Source organism: Drosophila biarmipes, unplaced genomic scaffold, assembly GCF_025231255.1.
Source record: "Drosophila biarmipes strain raj3 unplaced genomic scaffold, RU_DBia_V1.1 ptg000009l, whole genome shotgun sequence".
Lineage (NCBI taxonomy): Eukaryota > Metazoa > Arthropoda > Insecta > Diptera > Drosophilidae > Drosophila > Drosophila biarmipes.
Window position 1 is genome coordinate 1,106,127 of NW_026114530.1, and position 26,933 is coordinate 1,133,059.

At 39.9% G+C, this 26,933-nt stretch overlaps 1 long non-coding RNA gene across 6 annotated transcripts in view; it reads left to right on the forward strand.

The window, feature by feature from the left end:
- LOC127011807 (uncharacterized) overlaps positions 1–23,643 on the forward strand; it is a 32,038-nt gene extending 8,395 nt beyond the window's left edge. The window contains exons 2-3 of one of the 6 annotated variants that reach the window (XR_007765171.1): positions 11,144–11,610; positions 23,587–23,643. This is a non-coding gene — a long non-coding RNA (uncharacterized LOC127011807). Of the gene's footprint in view, positions 1–11,143; positions 11,611–14,596; positions 14,690–20,600; positions 20,696–23,586 lie in introns of those variants that run through there. The other 5 variants (XR_007765166.1, XR_007765168.1, XR_007765170.1 and 2 more) reach the window with 5 other exon arrangements.
- The last annotated feature ends 3,290 nt before the right edge of the window (positions 23,644–26,933 follow it).

The window sequence follows — 26,933 nt, forward strand, 5'->3', positions numbered from 1 at the left end:
TAAGGATTGTTGCTGACTTCAGTGATAATTAAAAAAAATGTATTTCATTTTTTTTTTAGACCATTTAGTCCGTTTTTTGATAAATTGAATTCAAAATTTTTTAAATTTTAAAAAATTTTACTTCCAAGCTTAGAATATTGTGTGAAAAAACACGACAGATATAATTTTTTTCATCGATAGTTCCTATGTGAGCTATAAGATATAGTTGTTCGATCCGACTGGATCCGACTTATGTTATACTTGCAATAGAAAGAAGACTTTTGGGAAAGCCCGATAGCTTTAAAACTGAGAGACTAGTTTGCGTAGAATCGGACAGACAGTTCTAAGCGAATAAAGAAGACGTGAACTTAAGCCTTATACACAAGGAATGACCTGACTTCGAACGCAAATTTTGGTTCAGGGAAGTCTTGAATGGCTTGGACTTTTTTTGGGTCAGTTGTTGCACTGTTGAACTTGTTGATTCTGCTGAGAGATTTTTTCTTGCTGGCGCTCTGGCGACTTTGTCCGTGCTCTTTTATACCTATCCTCTTGACTTCTCGCAAAGATTTGATTCTCAAGATTTGATTCTACCTCTTGTGCCAAGGCGAGAGCGGATGGCATGTCTATGAGTTTTGCCGCAAAAAGCTCATCTGTGAGGTTTCTCTTAAGGCCGCAAATGAATACCCACAAAGCGTCTTCTCGGAATTTGTCGCATAATACCTTTCCCATAGCTGTTTCAAATGACAAGTTGGCCATAGGTGAGCTTTTCTCAACCTCATCGCAATACTGTAACAATGTCAGACTACCCAGTCTGAGGGTGCCTAACTCTTGTTTGATGACATGCATCGGTCGTTTGTCGCTGTATGTGAAGTCCAAGCCATTTATGATCGCGTCGAAATTCAACACAGTCCGAAACGAAGATAGTGCCGCATCAGCGAGTCCGCTTTCATTACTTCTAATAATAAAAACAGCTTGATAGTGGCGGGAGCTGCCATCATGTGTCTAAATATGTGATACGTTGACGCCGCTTGCCGAGACACATACGACTACTGTGTTCCCGAAATTTTCGGTAAACACTTAACAGCGTCCAAGGGTTCGCTACACTGTGCAGTATACATCGCCACGGTCACTGGTCATCTACTGTACAATTAGGATGATTATGTTGGGAGATAACTATTCTCCTTTTCCTGCTGGACTAGAGACTCAGTCAGAATCGAAATAATAAAATATCTAACGGCGGTTGCCGAAGTTGTTTTGTATAGAACTTGTGTTCTTTATTCTTCGAATGAACTGCTTAAGATCAACGAATAAGAGAGCTTCATAGCGGCTGTGTTGCCTGCTATGCACGAGTGTCCGGTAAAATGCAGTGTTATGTTAATTTGTATTCTTTTGATAATTTAGCAAATAACAAGCACAATACGGTTTCGATGCTCGTCTCGCGACAGGAGTTTAATCTCTGATGAGTGTAGTTTGCTAGCCGGGAACTTTTGTTCGCAAGTTTTACAAAGCGTACAATTAATTTCCCAACGCTTTTGTGTCTCAACATTTAGTGTACTTTCTGAAAAACTTTGAATTCCTATTCTTGCTAAAGTCACTTATAGATTTCTTATCCCGGTAAGTCGCTGTTGTCGTTCAAATTTGGGCAATTGGGCTCACTAAACTTCATTCATAGCATTCAACTTGCGAGCCAGCGAGTAATCTTTTCCCTTCGTAAACATATGTTATCCGAACATGGTATAGTATGGCAAAGTTTCTGTACTGTTATGGATGCGTGACCTAAGCAACATCCCATCGCGTGTGGTCGTCCTGGATATTCACTCGAATTGCTGCTAATATGGATTGGTTTACTGTCTCCGATGCATTGGATTGTGATGCTTATCTCCCTGTCCTCATGTGTATTCTTGCAGCATATTCTAAAATTTCTTGAAGAAAAACTGTTTTCCGTTGTCCATGTGGTGTTTCCGGAAATCTAATTTTGGTAAATATTTCGTCTTGCTGGAATCTGATCACAGCTGTCGATGTGGCCTTCGGCATCGCTTTTTACCACACAAACTTGGTTAGGTTATCCAACGAGATTAATAAGATGGAATTTCCTCGGCGAGAACGCTGGTACTTTCCTAGGAAATCCAGGTATAGCTTTTAAATGTGTCGATCCCATCACTGGTCGCTTTATCAGCGTTGTGTGTTGGTTTTCCTTGCAGTTTTCGCATTCTTCTGCAAATTCTCAGACTTGAACTACCATTTTGGGACAGTAATAAATATTCTGAAGTCTTTGTCATACCCCCATACCCCTCGTCAGTGCTTCCGAAGTCCAAAGTTTCCATTCAATTTCATCACTTTCCTTTCTGTTGAAGTGCTTCTTCTTGACCACATGTAAGTCTGGAAACTTGTCTCTTCCATGCTCTTCAATCAATGAAAGTCTTTTCAAGTATTCAGGATTCTCAAACTCCGTTGTCTCAAAATCGAAGAACAAAGTCGAATGCCTGTAATGCTACCGATCACCGCGCTAGTCTCCTGTTCTAATCCTTCATAAGCCATTGCAGGCTTGCGTGTTCGGTAACGATAGTAAACGCAATTAACTTCACTTAGGGACGGAATCTTTCCACGGCTTTTACTGCTCCGAGGCACTCTTTTTCCGTTACGCTGTAATTAAGTTGTGCTCCTCTCAGCTTCGCCGAAAAGAATGCTATTGGCCGGTTCGGCCAATATTAAACTTTTAAGTTAAACTTAATAAAGCTAGCCGGGCTATCGGTTTTTGTGTCTCTAAATTCATTTATATGAAAATTTACTTAATGAGAGGCTTGTTCGTAGAATTAATGGTGTAGGTCAAAAAGAGCTTGCTGTGTACCGTGGCTATGCATGATTATTAAAAAAATAAAAAATTATATTCCCAATATTATAAGAAAATATGTCAACAAGAAAGAAAGTTAACTTCGGCAAGTCGAAGTTTGTATACCCTTCCAGTTATAAGAAATAACCAACTTTAGTACCACCATGTCAAATTTTTAAGGATTGTTGCTGACTTCAGTGATAATTTAAAAAAATGTATTTCATTTTTTTTTAGACCATTTAGTCCGTTTTTTGATAAATTGAATTCAAAATTTTTAAAATTTTAAAAAATGTTACTTTCAAGCTTAGAATATTGTGTTAAAAAACACGACAGATATAATTTTTTCATCGATAGTTCCTATGTGAGCTATAAGATATAGTTGTTCGATCCGATTGGATCCGACTTATGTACTACCTGCAATAGAAAGAAGACTTTTGGGAAAGCCCGATAGCTTTAAAACTGAGAGACTAGTTTGCGTAGAATCGGACAGACAGTTCTAAGCGAATAAAGCAGACGTGAACTTAAGCCTGATACACAAGGAATGACCTGACTTCGAACGCGGATTTTGGTTCAGGGAAGTCTTGAATGGCTTGGACTTTTTTTGGGTCAGTTGGATGGCATGTCTATGAGTTTTGCCGCAAAAAGCTCATCTGTGAGGTTTCTCTTAAGGCCGCAAATGAATACCCACAAAGCGTCTTCTCGGAATTTGTCGCATAATACCTTCCCATAGCTGTTTCAAATGACAAGTTGACCATAGGTGAGCTTTTCTCAACCTCATCGCAATACTGTAACAATGTCAGACTACCCAGTCTGAGGGTGCCTAACTCTTGTTTGATGACATGCATCGGTCGTTTGTCGCTGTATGTGAAGTCCAAGCGATTTATGATCGCGTCGAAATTCAACACAGTCCGAAACGAAGATAGTGCCGCATCAGCGAGTCCGCTTTCATTACTTCTAATAATAATAACAGCTTGATAGTGGCGGGAGCTGCCATCATGTGTCTAAATATGTGATACGTTGACGCCGCTTGCCGAGACCATTCCGACTACTGTGTTCCCGAAATTTTCGGTAAACACTTAACAGCGTCCAAGGGTTCGCGTCACTGGTCATCTACTGTACAATTAGGATGATTATGTTGGGAGATAACTATTCTCCTTTTCCTGCTGGCCTAGAGACTCAGTCAGAATCGAAATAATAAAATATCTAACGGCGGTTGCCGAAGTTGTTTTGTATAGAACTTGTGTTCTTTATTCTTCGAATGAACTGCTTAAGCTTAACGAATAAGAGAGCTTCATAGCGGCTGTGTTGCCTGCTATGCACGAGCGTCCGGTCAAATGCAGTGTCAGCAATGTGACCAGCGCTCAGTCTTCGGACATTGACTCTCTGTCCGGTTAACTTATGTTAATTTGTATTCTTTTGATAATTTAGCAAATAACAAGCACAATACGGTTTCGATGCTCGTCTCGCGACAGGAGTTTAATCTCTGATGAGTGTAGTTTGCTAGCCGGGAACTTTTGTTCGCAAGTTTTACAAAGCGTACAATTAATTTCCCAACGCTTTTGTGTCTCAACATTTAGTGTACTTTCTGAAAAACTTTGAATTCCTATTCTTGCTAAAGTCACTTATAGATTTCTTATCCCGGTAAGTCGCTGTTGTCGTTCAAATTTGGGCAATTGGGCTCACTAAACTTCATTCATAGCATTCAACTTGCGAGCCAGCGAGTAATCTTTTCCCTTCGTAAACATACGTTATCCGAACATGGTATAGTATGGCAAAGTTTCTGTACTGTTATGGATGCGTGACCTAAGCAACATCCCATCGCGTGTGGTCGTCCTGGATATTCACTCGAATTGCTGCTTATGTGGATTGGTTTACTGTCTCCGATGCATTGGATTGTGATGCTTATCTCCCTGTCCTCATGTGTATTCTTGCAGCATATTCTAAAATTTCTTGAAGAAAAACTGTTTTCCGTTGTCCATGTGGTGTTTCCGGAAATCTAATTTTGGTAAATATTTCGTCTTGCTGGAATCTGATCACAGCTGTCGATGTGGCCTTCGGCATCGCTTTTTACCACACAAACTTGGTTAGGTTATCCAACGAGATTAATAAGATGGAATTTCCTCGGCGAGAACGCTGGTACTTTCCTAGGAAATCCTGGTATAGCTTTTAAATGTGTTGATCCGTGCGTAACTTCTTCCCATCACTGGTCGTTTTATCAGCGTTGTGTGTTGGTTTTCCTTGCAGTTTTCGCATTCTTCTGCAAATTCTCAGACTTGAACTACCATTTTGGGACAGTAATAAATATTCTGAAGTCTTTCTGAGGTCTTTGTCATACCCCCATACCCTTCGTCAGTGCTTCCGTAGTCCAAAGTTTCCATTCAATTTCATTACTTTCCTTTCTGTTGAAGTGCTTCTTCTTGACCATAGGTCCCTCTTCCACATGTAAGTCTGGAAACTTGTCTCTTCCATGCTCTTCAATCAATGAAAGTCTTTTCAAGTATTCAGGATTCTCAAACTCCGTTGTCTCAAAATCGAAGAACAAAGTCGAATGCCTGTAATGCTACCGATCACCGCGCTAGTCTCCTGTTCTAATCCTTCATAAGCCATTGCAGGCTTGCGTGTTCGGTAACGATAGTAAACGCAATTAACTTCACTTAGGGACGGAATCTTTCCACGGCTTTTACTGCTCCGAGGCACTCTTTTTCCGTTACGCTGTAATTAAGTTGTGCTCCTCTCAGCTTCGCCGAAAAGAATGCTATTGGCCGGTTCGGCCAATATTAAACTTTTAAGTTAAACTTAATAAAGCTAGCCGGGCTATCGGTTTTTGTGTCTCTAAATTCATTTATATGAAAATTTACTTAATGAGAGGCTTGTTCGTAGAATTAATGGTGTAGGTCAAAAAGAGCTTGCTGTGTACCGTGGCTATGCATGATTATTAAAAAAATAAAAAATTATATTCCCAATATTATAAGAAAATATGTCAACAAGAAAGAAAGTTAACTTCGGCAAGTCGAAGTTTGTATACCCTTCCAGTTATAAGAAATAACCAACTTTAGTACCACCATGTCAAATTTTTAAGGATTGTTGCTGACTTCAGTGATAATTTAAAAAAATGTATTTCATTTTTTTTTAGACCATTTAGTCCGTTTTTTGATAAATTGAATTCAAAATTTTTAAAATTTTAAAAAATGTTACTTTCAAGCTTAGAATATTGTGTTAAAAAACACGACAGATATAATTTTTTTCATCGATAGTTCCTATGTGAGCTATAAGATATAGTTGTTCGATCCGATTGGATCCGACTTATGTACTACCTGCAATAGAAAGAAGACTTTTGGGAAAGCCCGATAGCTTTAAAACTGAGAGACTAGTTTGCGTAGAATCGGACAGACAGTTCTAAGCGAATAAAGCAGACGTGAACTTAAGCCTGATACACAAGGAATGACCTGACTTCGAACGCGGATTTTGGTTCAGGGAAGTCTTGAATGGCTTGGACTTTTTTTGGGTCAGTTGGATGGCATGTCTATGAGTTTTGCCGCAAAAAGCTCATCTGTGAGGTTTCTCTTAAGGCCGCAAATGAATACCCACAAAGCGTCTTCTCGGAATTTGTCGCATAATACCTTCCCATAGCTGTTTCAAATGACAAGTTGACCATAGGTGAGCTTTTCTCAACCTCATCGCAATACTGTAACAATGTCAGACTACCCAGTCTGAGGGTGCCTAACTCTTGTTTGATGACATGCATCGGTCGTTTGTCGCTGTATGTGAAGTCCAAGCGATTTATGATCGCGTCGAAATTCAACACAGTCCGAAACGAAGATAGTGCCGCATCAGCGAGTCCGCTTTCATTACTTCTAATAATAATAACAGCTTGATAGTGGCGGGAGCTGCCATCATGTGTCTAAATATGTGATACGTTGACGCCGCTTGCCGAGACCATTCCGACTACTGTGTTCCCGAAATTTTCGGTAAACACTTAACAGCGTCCAAGGGTTCGCGTCACTGGTCATCTACTGTACAATTAGGATGATTATGTTGGGAGATAACTATTCTCCTTTTCCTGCTGGCCTAGAGACTCAGTCAGAATCGAAATAATAAAATATCTAACGGCGGTTGCCGAAGTTGTTTTGTATAGAACTTGTGTTCTTTATTCTTCGAATGAACTGCTTAAGCTTAACGAATAAGAGAGCTTCATAGCACGAGCGTCCGGTCAAATGCAGTGTCAGCAATGTGACCAGCGCTCAGTCTTCGGACATTGACTCTCTGTCCGGTTAACTTATGTTAATTTGTATTCTTTTGATAATTTAGCAAATAACAAGCACAATACGGTTTCGATGCTCGTCTCGCGACAGGAGTTTAATCTCTGATGAGTGTAGTTTGCTAGCCGGGAACTTTTGTTCGCAAGTTTTACAAAGCGTACAATTAATTTCCCAACGCTTTTGTGTCTCAACATTTAGTGTACTTTCTGAAAAACTTTGAATTCCTATTCTTGCTAAAGTCACTTATAGATTTCTTATCCCGGTAAGTCGCTGTTGTCGTTCAAATTTGGGCAATTGGGCTCACTAAACTTCATTCATAGCATTCAACTTGCGAGCCAGCGAGTAATCTTTTCCCTTCGTAAACATACGTTATCCGAACATGGTATAGTATGGCAAAGTTTCTGTACTGTTATGGATGCGTGACCTAAGCAACATCCCATCGCGTGTGGTCGTCCTGGATATTCACTCGAATTGCTGCTTATGTGGATTGGTTTACTGTCTCCGATGCATTGGATTGTGATGCTTATCTCCCTGTCCTCATGTGTATTCTTGCAGCATATTCTAAAATTTCTTGAAGAAAAACTGTTTTCCGTTGTCCATGTGGTGTTTCCGGAAATCTAATTTTGGTAAATATTTCGTCTTGCTGGAATCTGATCACAGCTGTCGATGTGGCCTTCGGCATCGCTTTTTACCACACAAACTTGGTTAGGTTATCCAACGAGATTAATAAGATGGAATTTCCTCGGCGAGAACGCTGGTACTTTCCTAGGAAATCCTGGTATAGCTTTTAAATGTGTTGATCCGTGCGTAACTTCTTCCCATCACTGGTCGTTTTATCAGCGTTGTGTGTTGGTTTTCCTTGCAGTTTTCGCATTCTTCTGCAAATTCTCAGACTTGAACTACCATTTTGGGACAGTAATAAATATTCTGAAGTCTTTCTGAGGTCTTTGTCATACCCCCATACCCCTCGTCAGTGCTTCCGTAGTCCAAAGTTTCCATTCAATTTCATTACTTTCCTTTCTGTTGAAGTGCTTCTTCTTGACCATAGGTCCCTCTTCCACATGTAAGTCTGGAAACTTGTCTCTTCCATGCTCTTCAATCAATGAAAGTCTTTTCAAGTATTCAGAATTCTCAAACTCCGTTGTCTCAAAATCGAAGAACAAAGTCGAATGCTTGTAATGCTACCGATCACCGCGCTAGTCTCCTGTTCTAATCCTTCATAAGCCATTGCAGGCTTGCGTGTTCGGTAACGATAGTAAACGCAATTAACTTCACTTAGGGACGGAATCTTTCCACGGCTTTTACTGCTCCGAGGCACTCTTTTTCCGTTACGCTGTAATTAAGTTGTGCTCCTCTCAGCTTCGCCGAAAAGAATGCTATTGGCCGGTTCGGCCAATATTAAACTTTTAAGTTAAACTTAATAAAGCTAGCCGGGCTATCGGTTTTTGTGTCTCTAAATTCATTTATATGAAAATTTACTTAATGAGAGGCTTGTTCGTAGAATTAATGGTGTAGGTCAAAAAGAGCTTGCTGTGTACCGTGGCTTTGCATGATTATTAAAAAAATAAAAAATTATATTCCCAATATTATAAGAAAATATGTCAGCAAGAAAGAAAGTTAACTTCGGCAAGCCGAAGTTTGTATACCCTTCCAGTTATAAAAAATAATCAACTTTAGTACCACCATGCCAAATTTTTAAGGATTGTTGCTGACTTCAGTGATAATTAAAAAAAATGTATTTCATTTTTTTTTTAGACCATTTAGTCCGTTTTTTGATAAATTGAATTCAAAATTTTTTAAATTTTAAAAAATTTTACTTCCAAGCTTAGAATATTGTGTGAAAAAACACGACAGATATAATTTTTTTCATCGATAGTTCCTATGTGAGCTATAAGATATAGTTGTTCGATCCGACTGGATCCGACTTATGTTATACTTGCAATAGAAAGAAGACTTTTGGGAAAGCCCGATAGCTTTAAAACTGAGAGACTAGTTTGCGTAGAATCGGACAGACAGTTCTAAGCGAATAAAGAAGACGTGAACTTAAGCCTTATACACAAGGAATGACCTGACTTCGAACGCAAATTTTGGTTCAGGGAAGTCTTGAATGGCTTGGACTTTTTTTGGGTCAGTTGTTGCACTGTTGAACTTGTTGATTCTGCTGAGAGATTTTTTCTTGCTGGCGCTCTGGCGACTTTGTCCCTGCTCTTTTATACCTATCCTCTTGACTTCTCGCAAAGATTTGATTCTCAAGATTTGATTCTACCTCTTGTGCCAAGGCGAGAGCGGATGGCATGTCTATGAGTTTTGCCGCAAAAAGCTCATCTGTGAGGTTTCTCTTAAGGCCGCAAATGAATACTCACAAAGCGTCTTCTCGGAATTTGTCGCATAATACCTTTCCCATAGCTGTTTCAAATGACAAGTTGACCATAGGTGAGCTTTTCTCAACCTCATCGCAATACTGTAACAATGTCAGACTACCCAGTCTGAGGGTGCCTAACTCTTGTTTGATGACATGCATCGGTCGTTTGTCGCTGTATGTGAAGTCCAAGCGATTTATGATCGCGTCGAAATTCAACACAGTCCGAAACGAAGATAGTGCCGCATCAGCGAGTCCGCTTTCATTACTTCTAATAATAATAACAGCTTGATAGTGGCGGGAGCTGCCATCATGTGTGTAAATATGTGATACGTTGACGCCGCTTGCCGAGACACATACGACTACTGTGTTCCCGAAATTTTCGGTAAACACTTAACAGCGTCCAAGGGTTCGCTACACTGTGCAGTATACATCGCCACGGTCACTGGTCATCTACTGTACAATTAGGATGATTATGTTGGGAGATAACTATTCTCCTTTTCCTGCTGGACTAGAGACTCAGTCAGAATCGAAATAATAAAATATCTAACGGCGGTTGCCGAAGTTGTTTTGTATAGAACTTGTGTTCTTTATTCTTCGAATGAACTGCTTAAGATTAACGAATAAGAGAGCTTCATAGCGGCTGTGTTGCCTGCTATGCACGAGTGTCCGGTAAAATGCAGTGTTATGTTAATTTGTATTCTTTTGATAATTTAGCAAATAACAAGCACAATACGGTTTCGATGCTCGTCTCGCGACAGGAGTTTAATCTCTGATGAGTGTAGTTTGCTAGCCGGGAACTTTTGTTCGCAAGTTTTACAAAGCGTACAATTAATTTCCCAACGCTTTTGTGTCTCAACATTTAGTGTACTTTCTGAAAAACTTTGAATTCCTATTCTTGCTAAAGTCACTTATAGATTTCTTATCCCGGTAAGTCGCTGTTGTCGTTCAAATTTGGGCAATTGGGCTCACTAAACTTCATTCATAGCATTCAACTTGCGAGCCAGCGAGTAATCTTTTCCCTTCGTAAACATATGTTATCCGAACATGGTATAGTATGGCAAAGTTTCTGTACTGTTATGGATGCGTGACCTAAGCAACATCCCATCGCGTGTGGTCGTCCTGGATATTCACTCGAATTGCTGCTTATATGGATTGGTTTACTGTCTCCGATGCATTGGATTGTGATGCTTATCTCCCTGTCCTCATGTGTATTCTTGCAGCATATTCTAAAATTTCTTGAAGAAAAACTGTTTTCCGTTGTCCATGTGGTGTTTCCGGAAATCTAATTTTGGTAAATATTTCGTCTTGCTGGAATCTGATCACAGCTGTCGATGTGGCCTTCGGCATCGCTTTTTACCACACAAACTTGGTTAGGTTATCCAACGAGATTAATAAGATGGAATTTCCTCGGCGAGAACGCTGGTACTTTCCTAGGAAATCCTGGTATAGCTTTTAAATGTGTTGATCCGTGCGTAACTTCTTCCCATCACTGGTCGTTTTATCAGCGTTGTGTGTTGGTTTTCCTTGCAGTTTTCGCATTCTTCTGCAAATTCTCAGACTTGAACTACCATTTTGGGACAGTAATAAATATTCTGAAGTCTTTCTGAGGTCTTTGTCATACCCCCATACCCCTCGTCAGTGCTTCCGTAGTCCAAAGTTTCCATTCAATTTCATTACTTTCCTTTCTGTTGAAGTGCTTCTTCTTGACCATAGGTCCCTCTTCCACATGTAAGTCTGGAAACTTGTCTCTTCCATGCTCTTCAATCAATGAAAGTCTTTTCAAGTATTCAGGATTCTCAAACTCCGTTGTCTCAAAATCGAAGAACAAAGTCGAATGCTTGTAATGCTACCGATCACCGCGCTAGTCTCCTGTTCTAATCCTTCATAAGCCATTGCAGGCTTGCGTGTTCGGTAACGATAGTAAACGCAATTAACTTCACTTAGGGACGGAATCTTTCCACGGCTTTTACTGCTCCGAGGCACTCTTTTTCCGTTACGCTGTAATTAAGTTGTGCTCCTCTCAGCTTCGCCGAAAAGAATGCTATTGGCCGGTTCGGCCAATATTAAACTTTTAAGTTAAACTTAATAAAGCTAGCCGGGCTATCGGTTTTTGTGTCTCTAAATTCATTTATATGAAAATTTACTTAATGAGAGGCTTGTTCGTAGAATTAATGGTGTAGGTCAAAAAGAGCTTGCTGTGTACCGTGGCTTTGCATGATTATTAAAAAAATAAAAAATTATATTCCCAATATTATAAGAAAATATGTCAGCAAGAAAGAAAGTTAACTTCGGCAAGCCGAAGTTTGTATACCCTTCCAGTTATAAAAAATAATCAACTTTAGTACCACCATGCCAAATTTTTAAGGATTGTTGCTGACTTCAGTGATAATTAAAAAAAATGTATTTCATTTTTTTTTTTAGACCATTTAGTCCGTTTTTTGATAAATTGAATTCAAAATTTTTTAAATTTTAAAAAATTTTACTTCCAAGCTTAGAATATTGTGTGAAAAAACACGACAGATATAATTTTTTTCATCGATAGTTCCTATGTGAGCTATAAGATATAGTTGTTCGATCCGACTGGATCCGACTTATGTTATACTTGCAATAGAAAGAAGACTTTTGGGAAAGCCCGATAGCTTTAAAACTGAGAGACTAGTTTGCGTAGAATCGGACAGACAGTTCTAAGCGAATAAAGAAGACGTGAACTTAAGCCTTATACACAAGGAATGACCTGACTTCGAACGCAAATTTTGGTTCAGGGAAGTCTTGAATGGCTTGGACTTTTTTTGGGTCAGTTGTTGCACTGTTGAACTTGTTGATTCTGCTGAGAGATTTTTTCTTGCTGGCGCTCTGGCGACTTTGTCCCTGCTCTTTTATACCTATCCTCTTGACTTCTCGCAAAGATTTGATTCTCAAGATTTGATTCTACCTCTTGTGCCAAGGCGAGAGCGGATGGCATGTCTATGAGTTTTGCCGCAAAAAGCTCATCGGTGAGGTTTCTCTTAAGGTCGCAAATGAATACTCACAAAGCGTCTTCTCGGAATTTGTCGCATAATACCTTTCCCATAGCTGTTTCAAATGACAAGTTGACCATAGGTGAGCTTTTCTCAACCTCATCGCAATACTGTAACAATGTCAGACTACCCAGTCTGAGGGTGCCTAACTCTTGTTTGATGACATGCATCGGTCGTTTGTCGCTGTATGTGAAGTCCAAGCGATTTATGATCGCGTCGAAATTCAACACAGTCCGAAACGAAGATAGTGCCGCATCAGCGAGTCCGCTTTCATTACTTCTAATAATAATAACAGCTTGATAGTGGCGGGAGCTGCCATCATGTGTCTAAATATGTGATACGTTGACGCCGCTTGCCGAGACACATACGACTACTGTGTTCCCGAAATTTTCGGTAAACACTTAACAGCGTCCAAGGGTTCGCTACACTGTGCAGTATACATCGCCACGGTCACTGGTCATCTACTGTACAATTAGGATGATTATGTTGGGAGATAACTATTCTCCTTTTCCTGCTGGACTAGAGACTCAGTCAGAATCGAAATAATAAAATATCTAACGGCGGTTGCCGAAGTTGTTTTGTATAGAACTTGTGTTCTTTATTCTTCGAATGAACTGCTTAAGATTAACGAATAAGAGAGCTTCATAGCGGCTGTGTTGCCTGCTATGCACGAGTGTCCGGTAAAATGCAGTGTTATGTTAATTTGTATTCTTTTGATAATTTAGCAAATAACAAGCACAATACGGTTTCGATGCTCGTCTCGCGACAGGAGTTTAATCTCTGATGAGTGTAGTTTGCTAGCCGGGAACTTTTGTTCGCAAGTTTTACAAAGCGTACAATTAATTTCCCAACGCTTTTGTGTCTCAACATTTAGTGTACTTTCTGAAAAACTTTGAATTCCTATTCTTGCTAAAGTCACTTATAGATTTCTTATCCCGGTAAGTCGCTGTTGTCGTTCAAATTTGGGCAATTGGGCTCACTAAACTTCATTCATAGCATTCAACTTGCGAGCCAGCGAGTAATCTTTTCCCTTCGTAAACATATGTTATCCGAACATGGTATAGTATGGCAAAGTTTCTGTACTGTTATGGATGCGTGACCTAAGCAACATCCCATCGCGTGTGGTCGTCCTGGATATTCACTCGAATTGCTGCTAATATGGATTGGTTTACTGTCTCCGATGCATTGGATTGTGATGCTTATCTCCCTGTCCTCATGTGTATTCTTGCAGCATATTCTAAAATTTCTTGAAGAAAAACTGTTTTCCGTTGTCCATGTGGTGTTTCCGGAAATCTAATTTTGGTAAATATTTCGTCTTGCTGGAATCTGATCACAGCTGTCGATGTGGCCTTCGGCATCGCTTTTTACCACACAAACTTGGTTAGGTTATCCAACGAGATTAATAAGATGGAATTTCCTCGGCGAGAACGCTGGTACTTTCCTAGGAAATCCAGGTATAGCTTTTAAATGTGTCGATCCCATCACTGGTCGCTTTATCAGCGTTGTGTGTTGGTTTTCCTTGCAGTTTTCGCATTCTTCTGCAAATTCTCAGACTTGAACTACCATTTTGGGACAGTAATAAATATTCTGAAGTCTTTGTCATACCCCCATACCCCTCGTCAGTGCTTCCGAAGTCCAAAGTTTCCATTCAATTTCCTCACTTTCCTTTCTGTTGAAGTGCTTCTTCTTGACCACATGTAAGTCTGGAAACTTGTCTCTTCCATGCTCTTCAATCAATGAAAGTCTTTTCAAGTATTCAGGATTCTCAAACTCCGTTGTCTCAAAATCGAAGAACAAAGTCGAATGCCTGTAATGCTACCGATCACCGCGCTAGTCTCCTGTTCTAATCCTTCATAAGCCATTGCAGGCTTGCGTGTTCGGTAACGATAGTAAACGCAATTAACTTCACTTAGGGACGGAATCTTTCCACGGCTTTTACTGCTCCGAGGCACTCTTTTTCCGTTACGCTGTAATTAAGTTGTGCTCCTCTCAGCTTCGCCGAAAAGAACGCTATTGGCCGGTTCGGCCAATATTAAACTTTTAAGTTAAACTTAATAAAGCTAGCCGGGCTATCGGTTTTTGTGTCTCTAAATTCATTTATATGAAAATTTACTTAATGAGAGGCTTGTCCGTAGAATTAATGGTGTAGGTCAAAAAGAGCTTGCTGTGTACCGTGGCTATGCATGATTATTAAAAAAATAAAAAATTATATTCCCAATATTATAAGAAAATATGTCAACAAGAAAGAATGTTAACTTCGGCAAGCCGAAGTTTGTATATTATAAGAAATAACCAACTTTAGTACCACCATGTCAAATTTTTAAATTTAAATTTTTCATTTTTTTTTAGACGATTTAGTCCGTTTTTTGATAAATTGAATTCAAAATTTTTAAAATTTTAAAAAATGTTACTTTCAAGCTTAGAATATTGTGTGAAAAAACACGACAGATATAATTTTTTTCATCGATAGTTCCTATGTGAGCTATAAGATATAGTTGTTCGATCCGATTGGATCCGACTTATGTACTACCTGCAATAGAAAGAAGACTTTTGGGAAAGCCCGATAGCTTTAAAACTGAGAGACTAGTTTGCGTAGAATCGGACAGACAGTTCTCAGCGAATAAAGCAGACGTGAACTTAAGCCTGATACACAAGGAATGACCTGACTTCGAACGCGGATTTTGGTTCAGGGAAGTCTTGAATGGCTTGGACTTTTTTTGGGTCAGTTGTTGCACTGTTGAACTTGTTGATTCTGCTGAGAGATTTTGTCTTGCTGGCGCTCTGGCGACTTTGTCCCTGCTCTTTTATACCTATCCTCTTGACTTCTCGCAAAGATTTGATTCTCAAGATTTGATTCTACCTCTTGTGCCAAGGCGAGAGCGGATGGCATGTCTATGAGTTTTGCCGCAAAAAGCTCATCTGTGAGGTTTCTCTTAAGGCCGCAAATGAATACCCACAAAGCGTCTTCTCGGAATTTGTCGCATAATACCTTTCCCATAGCTGTTTCAAATGACAAGTTCTCAACCTCATCGCAATACTGTAACAATGTCAGACTACCCAGTCTGAGGGTGCCTAACTCTTGTTTGATGACATGCATCGGTCGTTTGTCGCTGTATGTGAAGTCCAAGCGATTTATGATCGCGTCGAAATTCAACACAGTCCGAAACGAAGATAGTGCCGCATCAGCGAGTCCGCTTTCATTACTTCTAATAATAATAACAGCTTGATAGTGGCGGGAGCTGCCATCATGTGTCTAAATATGTGATACGTTGACGCCGCTTGCCGAGACACATACGACTACTGTGTTCCCGAAATTTTCGGTAAACACTTAACAGCGTCCAAGGGTTCGCTACACTGTGCATTGTACATCGCCACGGTCACTGGTCATCTACTGTACAATTAGGATGATTATGTTGGGAGATAACTATTCTCCTTTTCCTGCTGGCCTAGAGACTCAGTCAGAATCGAAATAATAAAATATCTAACGGCGGTTGCCGAAGTTGTTTTGTATAGAACTTGTGTTCTTTATTCTTCGAATGAACTGCTTAAGCTTAACGAATAAGAGAGCTTCATAGCGGCTGTGTTGCCTGCTATGCACGAGCGTCCGGTCAAATGCAGTGTCAGCAATGTGACCAGCGCTCAGTCTTCGGACATTGACTCTCTGTCCGGTTAACTTATGTTAATTTGTATTCTTTTGATAATTTAGCAAATAACAAGCACAATACGGTTTCGATGGTCGTCTCGCGACAGGAGTTTAATCTCTGATGAGTGTAGTTTGCTAGCCGGGAACTTTTGTTCGCAAGTTTTACAAAGCGTACAATTAATTTCCCAACGCTTTTGTGTCTCAACATTTAGTGTACTTTCTGAAAAACTTTGAATTCCTATTCTTGCTAAAGGTACTTATAGATTTCTTATCCCGGTAAGTCGCTGTTGTCGTTCAAATTTGGGCAATTGGGCTCACTCAGCTTCATTCATAGCATTCAACTTGCGAGCCAGCGAGTAATCTTTTCCCTTCGTAAACATATGTTATCCGAACATGGTATAGTATGGCAAAGTTTCTGTACTGTTATGGATGCGTGACCTAAGCAACATCCCATCGCGTGTGGTCGTCCTGGATATTCACTCGAATTGCTGCTAATATGGATTGATTTACTGTCTCCGATGCATTGGATTGTGATGCTTATCTCCCTGTCCTCATGTGTATTCTTGCAGCATATTCTAAAATTTCTTGAAGAAAAACTGTTTTCCGTTGTCCATGTGGTGTTTCCGGAAATCTAATTTTGGTAAATATTTCGTCTTGCTGGAATCTGATCACAGCTGTCGATGTGGCCTTCGGCATCGCTTTTTACCACACAAACTTGGTTAGGTTATCCAACGAGATTAATAAGATGGAATTTCCTCGGCGAGAACGGTGGTACTTTCCTAGGAAATCCAGATATAGCTTTTAAATGTGTCGATCCGTGCGTAACTTCTTCCCATCACTGGTCGCTTTATCAGCGTTGTGTGTTGGTTTTCCTTGCAGTTTTCGCATTCTTCTGCAAATTCTCAGACTTGAACTACCATTTTGGGACAGTAATAAATATTCTGAAGTCTTTCTGAGGTCTTTGCCATACCCCCATACCCCTCGTCAGTGCTTCCGTAGTCCAAAGTTTCCATTCAATTTCATCACTTTCCTTTCTGTTGAAGTGCTTCTTCTTGACCACATGTAAGTCTGGAAACTTGTCTCCTCCATGCTCTTCAATCAATGAAAGTCTTTTCAAGTATTCAGGATTCTCAAACTCCGTTGTCTCAAAATCGAAGAACAAAGTCGAATGCTTGTAATGCTACCGATCACCGCGCTAGTCTCCTGTTCTAATCCTTCATAAGCCATTGCAGGCTTGCGTGTTCGGTAACGATAGTAAACGCAATTAACTTCACTTAGGGACGGAATCTTTCCACGGCTTTTACTGCTCCGAGGCACTCTTTTTCCGTTACGCTGTAATTAAGTTGTGCTCCTCTCAGCTTCGCCGAAAAGAATGCTATTGGCCGGTTCGGCCAATATTAAACTTTTAAGTTAAACTTAATAAAGCTAGCCGGGCTATCGGTTTTTGTGTCTCTAAATTCATTTATATGAAAATTTACTTAATGAGAGGCTTGTTCGTAGAATTAATGGTGTAGGTCAAAAAGAGCTTGCTGTGTGCCGTGGCTTTGCATGATTATTAAAAAAATAAAAAATTATATTCTCAATATTATAAGAAAATATGTCAACAAGAAAGAAAGTTAACTTCGGCAAGTCGAAGTTTGTATACCCTTCCAGTTATAAGAAATAATCAACTTTAGTACCACCATGTCAAATTTTTAAGGATTGTTGCTGACTTCAGTGATAATTTAAAAAAATGTATTTCATTTTTTTTTAGACCATTTAGTCCGTTTTTTGATAAATTGAATTCAAAATTTTTAAAATTTTAAAAAATTTTACTTCTAAGCTTAAAATATTGTGTGAAAAAACACGACAGATATAATTTTTTTTATCGATAGTTCCTATGTGAGCTATAAGATATAGTTGTTCGATCCGACTGGATCCGACTTATGTACTACCTGCAATAGAAAGAAGACTTTTGGGAAAGCCCGATAGCTTTAAAACTGAGAGACTAGTTTGCGTAGAATCGGACAGACAGTTCTAAGCGAATAAAGAAGACGTGAACTTAAGCCTTATACACAAGGAATGACCTGACTTCGAACGCGGATTTTGGTTCAGGGAAGTCTTGAATGGCTTGGACTTTTTTTGGGTCAGTTGTTGCACTGTTGAACTTGTTGATTCTGCTGAGAGATTTTTTCTTGCTGGCGCTCTGGCGACTTTGTCCCTGCTCTTTTATACCTATCCTCTTGAATTCTCGCAAAGATTTGATTCTCAAGATTTGATTCTACCTCTTGTGCCAAGGCGAGAGCGGATGGCATGTCTATGAGTTTTGCCGCAAAAAGCTCATCTGTGAGGTTTCTCTTAAGGCCGCAAATGAATACCCACAAAGCGTCTTCTCGGAATTTGTCGCATAATACCTTTCCCATAGCTGTTTCAAATGACAAGTTGACCATAGGTGAGCTTTTCTCAACCTCATCGCAATACTGTAACAATGTCAGACTACCCAGTCTGAGAGTGCCTATTTCTTGTTTGATGACATGCATCGGTCGTTTGTCGCTGTATGTGAAGTCCAAGCGATTTATGATCGCGTCGAAATTCAACACAGTCCGAAACGAAGATAGTGCCGCATCAGCGAGTCCGCTTTCATTACTTCTAATAATAATAACAGCTTGATAGTGGCGGGAGCTGCCATCATGTGTCTAAATATGTGATATGTTGACGCCGCTTGCCGAGACACATACGACTACTGTGTTCCCGAAATTTTCGGTAAACACTTAACAGCGTCCAAGGGTTCGCTACACTGTGCAGTATACATCGCCACGGTCACTGGTCATCTACTGTACAATTAGGATGATTATGTTGGGAGATAACTATTCTCCTTTTCCTGCTGGACTAGAGACTCAGTCAGAATCGAAATAATAAAATATCTAACGGCGGTTGCCGAAGTTGTTTTGTATACAACTTGTGTTCTTTATTCTTCGAATGAACTGCTTAAGATTAACGAATAAGAGAGCTTCATAGCGGCTGTGTTGCCTGCTATGCACGAGCGTCCGGTAAAATGCAGTGTTATGTTAATTTGTATTCTTTTGATAATTTAGCAAATAACAAGCACAATACGGTTTCGATGCTCGTTTCGCGACAGGAGTTTAATCTCTGATGAGTGTAGTTTGCTAGCCGGGAACTTTTGTTCGCAAGTTTTACAAAGCGTACAATTAATTTCCCAACGCTTTTGTGTCTCAACATTTAGTGTACTTTCTGAAAAACTTTGAATTCCTATTCTTGCTAAAGTCACTTATAGATTTCTTATCCCGGTAAGTCGCTGTTGTCGTTCAAATTTGGGCAATTGGGCTCACTTAGCTTCATTCATAGCATTCAACTTGCGAGCCAGCGAGTAATCTTTTCCCTTCGTAAACATTATCCGAACATGGTATAGTATGGCAAAGTTTCTGTACTGTTATGGATGCGTGACCTAAGCAACATCCCATCGCGTGTGGTCGTCCTGGATATTCACTCGAATTGCTGCTAATATGGATTGGTTTACTGTCTCCGATGCATTGGATTGTGATGCTTATCTCCCTGTCCTCATGTGTATTCTTGCAGCATATTCTAAAATTTCTTGAAGAAAAACTGTTTTCCGTTGTCCATGTGGTGTTTCCGGAAATCTAATTTTGGTAAATATTTCGTCTTGCTGGAATCTGATCACAGCTGTCGATGTGGCCTTCGGCATCGCTTTTTACCACACAAACTTGGTTAGGTTATCCAACGAGATTAATAAGATGGAATTTCCTCGGCGAGAACGGTGGTACTTTCCTAGGAAATCCAGATATAGCTTTTAAATGTGTCGATCCGTGCGTAACTTCTTCCCATCATTGGTCGCTTTATCAGCGTTGTGTGTTGGTTTTCCTTGCAGTTTTCGCATTCTTCTGTAAATTCTCAGACTTGAACTACCATTTTGGGACAGTAATAAATATTCTGAAGTCTTTGTCATACCCCCATACCCCTCGTCAGTGCTTCCGTAGTCCAAAGTTTCCATTCAATTTCATCACTTTCCTTTCTGTTGAAGTGCTTCTTCTTGACCACATGTAAGTCTGGAAACTTGTCTCTTCCATGCTCTTCAATCAATGAAAGTCTTTTCAAGTATTCAGGATTCTCAAACTCCGTTGTCTCAAAATCGAAGAACAAAGTCGAATGCCTGTAATGCTACCGATCACCGCGCTAGTCTCCTGTTCTAATCCTTCATAAGCCATTGCAGGCTTGCGTGTTCGGTAACGATAGTAAACGCAATTAACTTCACTTAGGGACGGAATCTTTCCACGGCTTTTACTGCTCCGAGGCACTCTTTTTCCGTTACGCTGTAATTAAGTTGTGCTCATCTCAGCTTCGCCGAAAAGAATGCTATTGGCCGGTTCGGCCAATATTAAACTTTTAAGTTAAACTTAATAAAGCTAGCCGGGCTATCGGTTTTTGTGTCTCTAAATTCATTTATATGAAAATTTACTTAATGAGAGGCTTGTTCGTAGAATTAATGGCGTAGGTCAAAAAGAGCTTGCTGTGTACCGTGGCTATGCATGATTATTAAAAAAATAAAAAATTATATTCCCAATATTATAAGAAAATATGTCAACAAGAAAGAAACTTAACTTCGGCAAGCCGAAGTTTGTATACCCTTCCAGTTATAAGAAATAATCAACTTTAGTACCACCATGTCAAATTTTTAAGGATTGTTGCTGACTTCAGTGATAATTAAAAAAAATGTATTTCATTTTTTTTTTTAGACCATTTAGTCCGTTTTTTGATAAATTGAATTCAAAATTTTTAAAATTTTAAAAAATTTTACTTCCAAGCTTAGAATATTGTGTGAAAAAACACGACAGATATAATTTTTTTCATCGATAGTTCCTATGTGAGCTATAAGATATAGTTGTTCGATCCGACTGGATCCGACTTATGTACTACCTGCAATAGAAAGAAGACTTTTGGGAAAGCTTTAAAACTGAGAGACTAGTTTGCGTAGAATCGGACAGACAGTTCTTAGCGAATAAAGAAGACGTGAACTTAAGCCTGATACACAAGGAATGACCTGACTTCGAACGCGGATTTTGGTTCAGGGAAGTCTTGAATGGCTTGGACTTTTTTTGGGTCAGTTGTTGCACTGTTGAACTTGTTGATTCTGCTGAGAGATTTTTTCGTGCTGGCGCTCTGGCGACTTTGTCCCTGCTATTTTATACCTATCCTCTTGACTTCTAGCAAAGATTTGATTCTCAAGATTTGATTCTACCTCTTAAGCCAAGGCGAGAGCGGATGGCATGTCTATGAGTTTTGCCGCAAAAAGCTCATCTGTGAGGTTTCTCTTAAGGCCGCAAATGAATACCCACTAAGCGTCTTCTCGGAATTTGTCGCATAATACCTTTCCCATAGCTGTTTCAAATGACAAGTTGACCATAGGTGAGCTTTTCTCAACCTCATCGCAATACTGTAACAATGTCAGACTACCCAGTCTGAGGGTGCCTAACTCTTGTTTGATGACATGCATCGGTCGTTTGTCGCTGTATGTGAAGTCCAAGCGATTTATGATCGCGTCGAAATTCAACACAGTCCGAAACGAAGATAGTGCCGCATCAGCGAGTCCGCTTTCATTACTTCTAATAATAATAACAGCTTGATAGTGGCGGGAGCTGCCATCATGTGTCTAAATATGTGATACGTTGACGCCGCTTGCCGAGACACATACGACTACTGTGTTCCCGAAATTTTCGGTAAACACTTAACAGCGTCCAAGGGTTCGCTACACTGTGCATTATACATCGCCACGGTCACATCTACTGTACAATTAGGATGATTATGTTGGGAGATAACTATTCTCCTTTTCCTGCTGGCCTAGAGACTCAGTCAGAATCGAAATAATAAAATATCTAACGGCGGTTGCCGAAGTTGTTTTGTATAGAACTTGTGTTCTTTATTCTTCGAATGAACTGCTTAAGCTTAACGAATAAGAGAGCTTCAAGCGGCTTTCAGCAATGTGACCAGCGCTCAGTCTTCGGACATTGACTCTCTGTCCGGTTAACTTATGTTAATTTATATTCTTTTGATAATTTAGCAAATAACAAGCACAATACGGTTTCGATGCTCGTCTCGCGACAGGAGTTTAATCTCTGATGAGTGTAGTTTACTAGCCGGGAACTTTTGTTCGCAAGTTTTACAAAGCGTACAATTAATTTCCCAACGCTTTTGTGTCTCAACATTTAGTGTACTTTCTGAAAAACTTTGAATTCCTATTCTTGCTAAAGTCACTTATAGATTTCTTATCCCGGTACGTCGCTGTTGTCGTTCAAATTTGGGCAATTGGGCTCACTAAACTTCATTCATAGCATTCAACTTGCGAGCCAGCGAGTAATCTTTTCCCTTCGTAAACATATGTTATCCGAACATGGTATAGTATGGCAAAGTTTCTGTACTGTTATGGATGCGTGACCTAAGCAACATCCCATCGCGTGTGGTCGTCCTGGATTGCTGCTTATATGGATTGGTTTACTGTCTCCGATGCATTGGATTGTGATGCTTATCTCCCTGTCCTCATGTGTATTCTTGCAGCATATTCTAAAATTTCTTGAAGATAAACTGTTTTCCGTTGTCCATGTGGTGTTTGGTAAATATTTCGTCTTGCTGGAATCTGATCACAGCTGTCGATGTGGCCTTCGGCATCGCTTTTTACCACACAAACTTGGTTAGGTTATCCAACGAGATTAATAAGATGGAGTTTCCTCGGCGAGAACGGTGGTACTTTCCTAGGAAATCCAGATATAGCTTTTAAATGTGTCGATCCGTGCGTAACTTCTTCCCATCACTGGTCGCTTTATCAGCGTTGTGTGTTGGTTTTCCTTGCAGTTTTCGCATTCTTCTGCAAATTCTCAGACTTGAACTACCATTTTGGGACAGTAATAAATATTCTGAAGTCTTTCTGAGGTCTTTGCCATACCCCCATACCCCTCGTCAGTGCTTCCGTAGTCCAAAGTTTCCATTCAATTTCATCACTTTCCTTTCTGTTGAAGTGCTTCTTCTTGACCACATGTAAGTCTGGAAACTTGTCTCCTCCATGCTCTTCAATCAATGAAAGTCTTTTCAAGTATTCAGGATTCTCAAACTCCGTTGTCTCAAAATCGAAGAACAAAGTCGAATGCCTGTAATGCTACCGATCACCGCGCTAGTCTCCTGTTCTAATCCTTCATAAGCCATTGCAGGCTTGCGTGTTCGGTAACGATAGTAAACGCAATTAACTTCACTTAGGGACGGAATCTTTCCACGACTTTTACTGCTCCGAGGCACTCTTTTTCCGTTACGCTGTAATTAAGTTGTGCTCATCTCAGCTTCGCCGAAAAGAATGCTATTGGCCGGTTCGGCCAATATTAAACTTTTAAGTTAAACTTAATAAAGCTAGCCGGGCTATCGGTTTTTGTGTCTCTAAATTCATTTATATGAAAATTTACTTAATGAGAGGCTTGTTCGTAGAATTAATGGCGAAGGTCAAAAAGAGCTTGCTGTGTACCGTGGCTATGCATGATTATTAAAAAAAATAAAAAATTATATTCCCAATATTATAAGAAAATATGTCAACAAGAAAGAAACTTAACTTCGGCAAGCCGAATATGTGATACGTTGACGCCGCTTGCCGAGACACATACGACTACTGTGTTCCCGAAATTTTCGGTAAACACTTAACAGCGTCCAAGGGTTCGCTACACTGTGCATTGTACATCGCCACGGTCACTGGTCATCTACTGTACAATTAGGATGATAATGTTGGGAGATAACTATTCTCCTTTTCCTGCTGGCCTAGAGACTCAGTCAGAATCGAAATAATAAAATATCTAACGGCGGTTGCCGAAGTTGTTTTGTATAGAACTTGTGTTCTTTATTCTTCGAATGAACTGCTTAAGCTTAACGAATAAGAGAGCTTCATAGCGGCTGTGTTGCCTGCTATGCACAAGCGTCCGGTCAAATGCAGTGTCAGCAATGTGACCAGCGCTCAGTCTTCGGACATTGACTCTCTGTCCGGTTAACTTATGTTAATTTGTATTCTTTTGATAATTTAGCAAATAACAAGCACAATACGGTTTCGATGCTCGTCTCGCGACAGGAGTTTAATCTCTGATGAGTGTAGTTTGCTAGCCGGGAACTTTTGTTCGCAAGTTTTACAAAGCGTACAATTAATTTCCCAACGCTTTTGTGTCTCAACATTTAGTGTACTTTCTGAAAAACTTTGAATTCCTATTCTTGCTAAAGGTACTTATAGATTTCTTATCCCGGTAAGTCGCTGTTGTCGTTCAAATTTGGGCAATTGGGCTCACTCAGCTTCATTCATAGCATTCAACTTGCGAGCCAGCGAGTAATCTTTTCCCTTCGTAAACATATGTTATCCGAACATGGTATAGTATGGCAAAGTTTCTGTACTGTTATGGATGCGTGACCTAAGCAACATCCCATCGCGTGTGGTCGTCCTGGATATTCACTCGAATTGCTGCTAATATGGATTGGTTTACTGTCTCCGATGCGTTGGATTGTGATGCTTATCTGCCAGTCCTCATGTGTATTCTTGCAGCATATTCTAAAATTTCTTGAAGATAAACTGTTTTCCGTTGTCCATGTGATGTTTCCGGAAATCTAATTTTGGTAAATATTTCGTCTTGCTGGAATCTGATCACAGCTGTCGATGTGGCCTTCGGCATCGCTTTTTACCACACAAACTTGGTTAGGTGATCCAACGAGATTAATAAGATGGAATTTCCTCGGCGAGAACGCTGGTACTTTCCTAGGAAATCCAGGTATAGCTTTTAAATGTGTCGATCCGTGCGTAACTTCTTTCCATCACTGGTCGCTTTATCAGCGTTGTATGTTGGTTTTCCTTGCAGTTTTCGCATTCTTCTGCAAATTCTCAGACTTGAACTACCATTTTGGGACAGTAATAAATATTCTGAAGTCTTTCTGAGGTCTTTGCCATACCCCCATACCCCTCGTCAGTGCTTCCGTAGTCCAAAGTTTCCATTCAATTTCATCACTTTCCTTTCTGTTGAAGTGCTTCTTCTTGACCACATGTAAGTCTGGAAACTTGTCTCTTCCATGATCTTCAATCAATGAAAGTCTTTTCAAGTATTCAGGATTCTCAAACTCCGTTGTCTCAAAATCGAAGAACAAAGTCGAATGCCTGTAATGCTACCGATCACCGCGCTAGTCTCCTGTTCTAATCCTTCATAAGCCATTGCAGGCTTGCGTGATCGGTAACGATAGTAAACGCAATTAACTTCACTTAGGGACGGAATCTTTCCACGTCTTTTACTGCTCCGGCACTCTTTTTCCGTTACGCTGTAATTGAGTTGTGCTCCTCTCAGCTTCGCCGAAAAGAACGCTATTGGCCGGTTCGGCCAATATTAAACTTTTAAGTTAAACTTAATAAAGCTAGCCGGGCTATCGGTTTTTGTGTCTCTAAATTCATTTATATGAAAATTTACTTAATGAGAGGCTTGTTCGTAGAATTAATGGTGTAGGTCAAAAAGAGCTTGCTGTGTACCGTGGCTATGCATGATTATTTAAAAAATAAAAAATTATATTCCCAATATTATTAGAAAATATGTCAACAAGAAAGAAAGTTAACTTCGGCAAACCGAAGTTTGTATACCCTTCCAGTTATAAGAAATAATCAACTTTAGTACCACCATGTCAAATTTTTAAGGATTGTTGCTGACTTCAGTGATAATTAAAAAAAATGTATTTCATTTTTTTTTAGACCATTTAGTCCGCTTTTTGATAAATTGAATTCAAAATTTTTAAAATTTTAAAAAATGTTACTTCCAAGCTTAGAATATTGTGTGAAAAAACACGACAGATATAATTTTTTCATCGATAGTTCCTATGTGAGCTATAAGATATAGTTGTTCGATAGCTTTAAAACTGAGAGACTAGTTTGCGTAGAATCGGACAGACAGTTCTAAGCGAATAAAGAAGACGTGAACTTAAGCCTGATACACAAGGAATGACCTGACTTCGAACGTGGATTTTGGTTCAGGGAAGTCTTGAATGGCTTGGACTTTTTTTGGGTCAGTTGTTGCACTGTTGAACTTGTTGACTCTGCTGAGAGATTTTGTCTTGCTGGCGCTCTGGCGACTTTGTCCCTGCTCTTTTATACCTATCCTCTTGACTTCTCGCAAAGATTTGATTCTCAAGATTTGATTCTACCTCTTGTGCCAAGGCGAGAGCGGATGGCATGTCTATGAGTTTTGCCGCAAAAAGCTCGTCTGTGAGGTTTCTCTTAAGGACGCAAATGAATACCCACAAAGCGTCTTCTCGGAATTTGTCGCATAATACCTTTCCCATAGCTGTTTCAAATGACAAGTTCTCAACCTCATCGCAATACTGTAACAATGTCAGACTACCCAGTCTGAGGGTGCCTAACTCTTGTTTGATGACATGCATCGGTCGTTTGTCGCTGTATGTGAAGTCCAAGCGATTTATGATCGCGTCGAAATTCAACACAGTCCGAAACGAAGATAGTGCCGCATCAGCGAGTCCGCTTTCATTACTTCTAATAATAATAACAGCTTGATAGTGGCGGGAGCTGCCATCATGTGTCTAAATATGTGATACGTTGACGCCGCTTGCCGAGACCATTCCGACTACTGTGTTCCCGAAATTTTCGGTAAACACTTAACAGCGTCCAAGGGTTCGCGTCACTGGTCATCTACTGTACAATTAGGATGATTATGTTGGGAGATAACTATTCTCCTTTTCCTGCTGGCCTAGAGACTCAGTCAGAATCGAAATAATAAAATATCTAACGGCGGTTGCCGAAGTTGTTTTGTATAGAACTTGTGTTCTT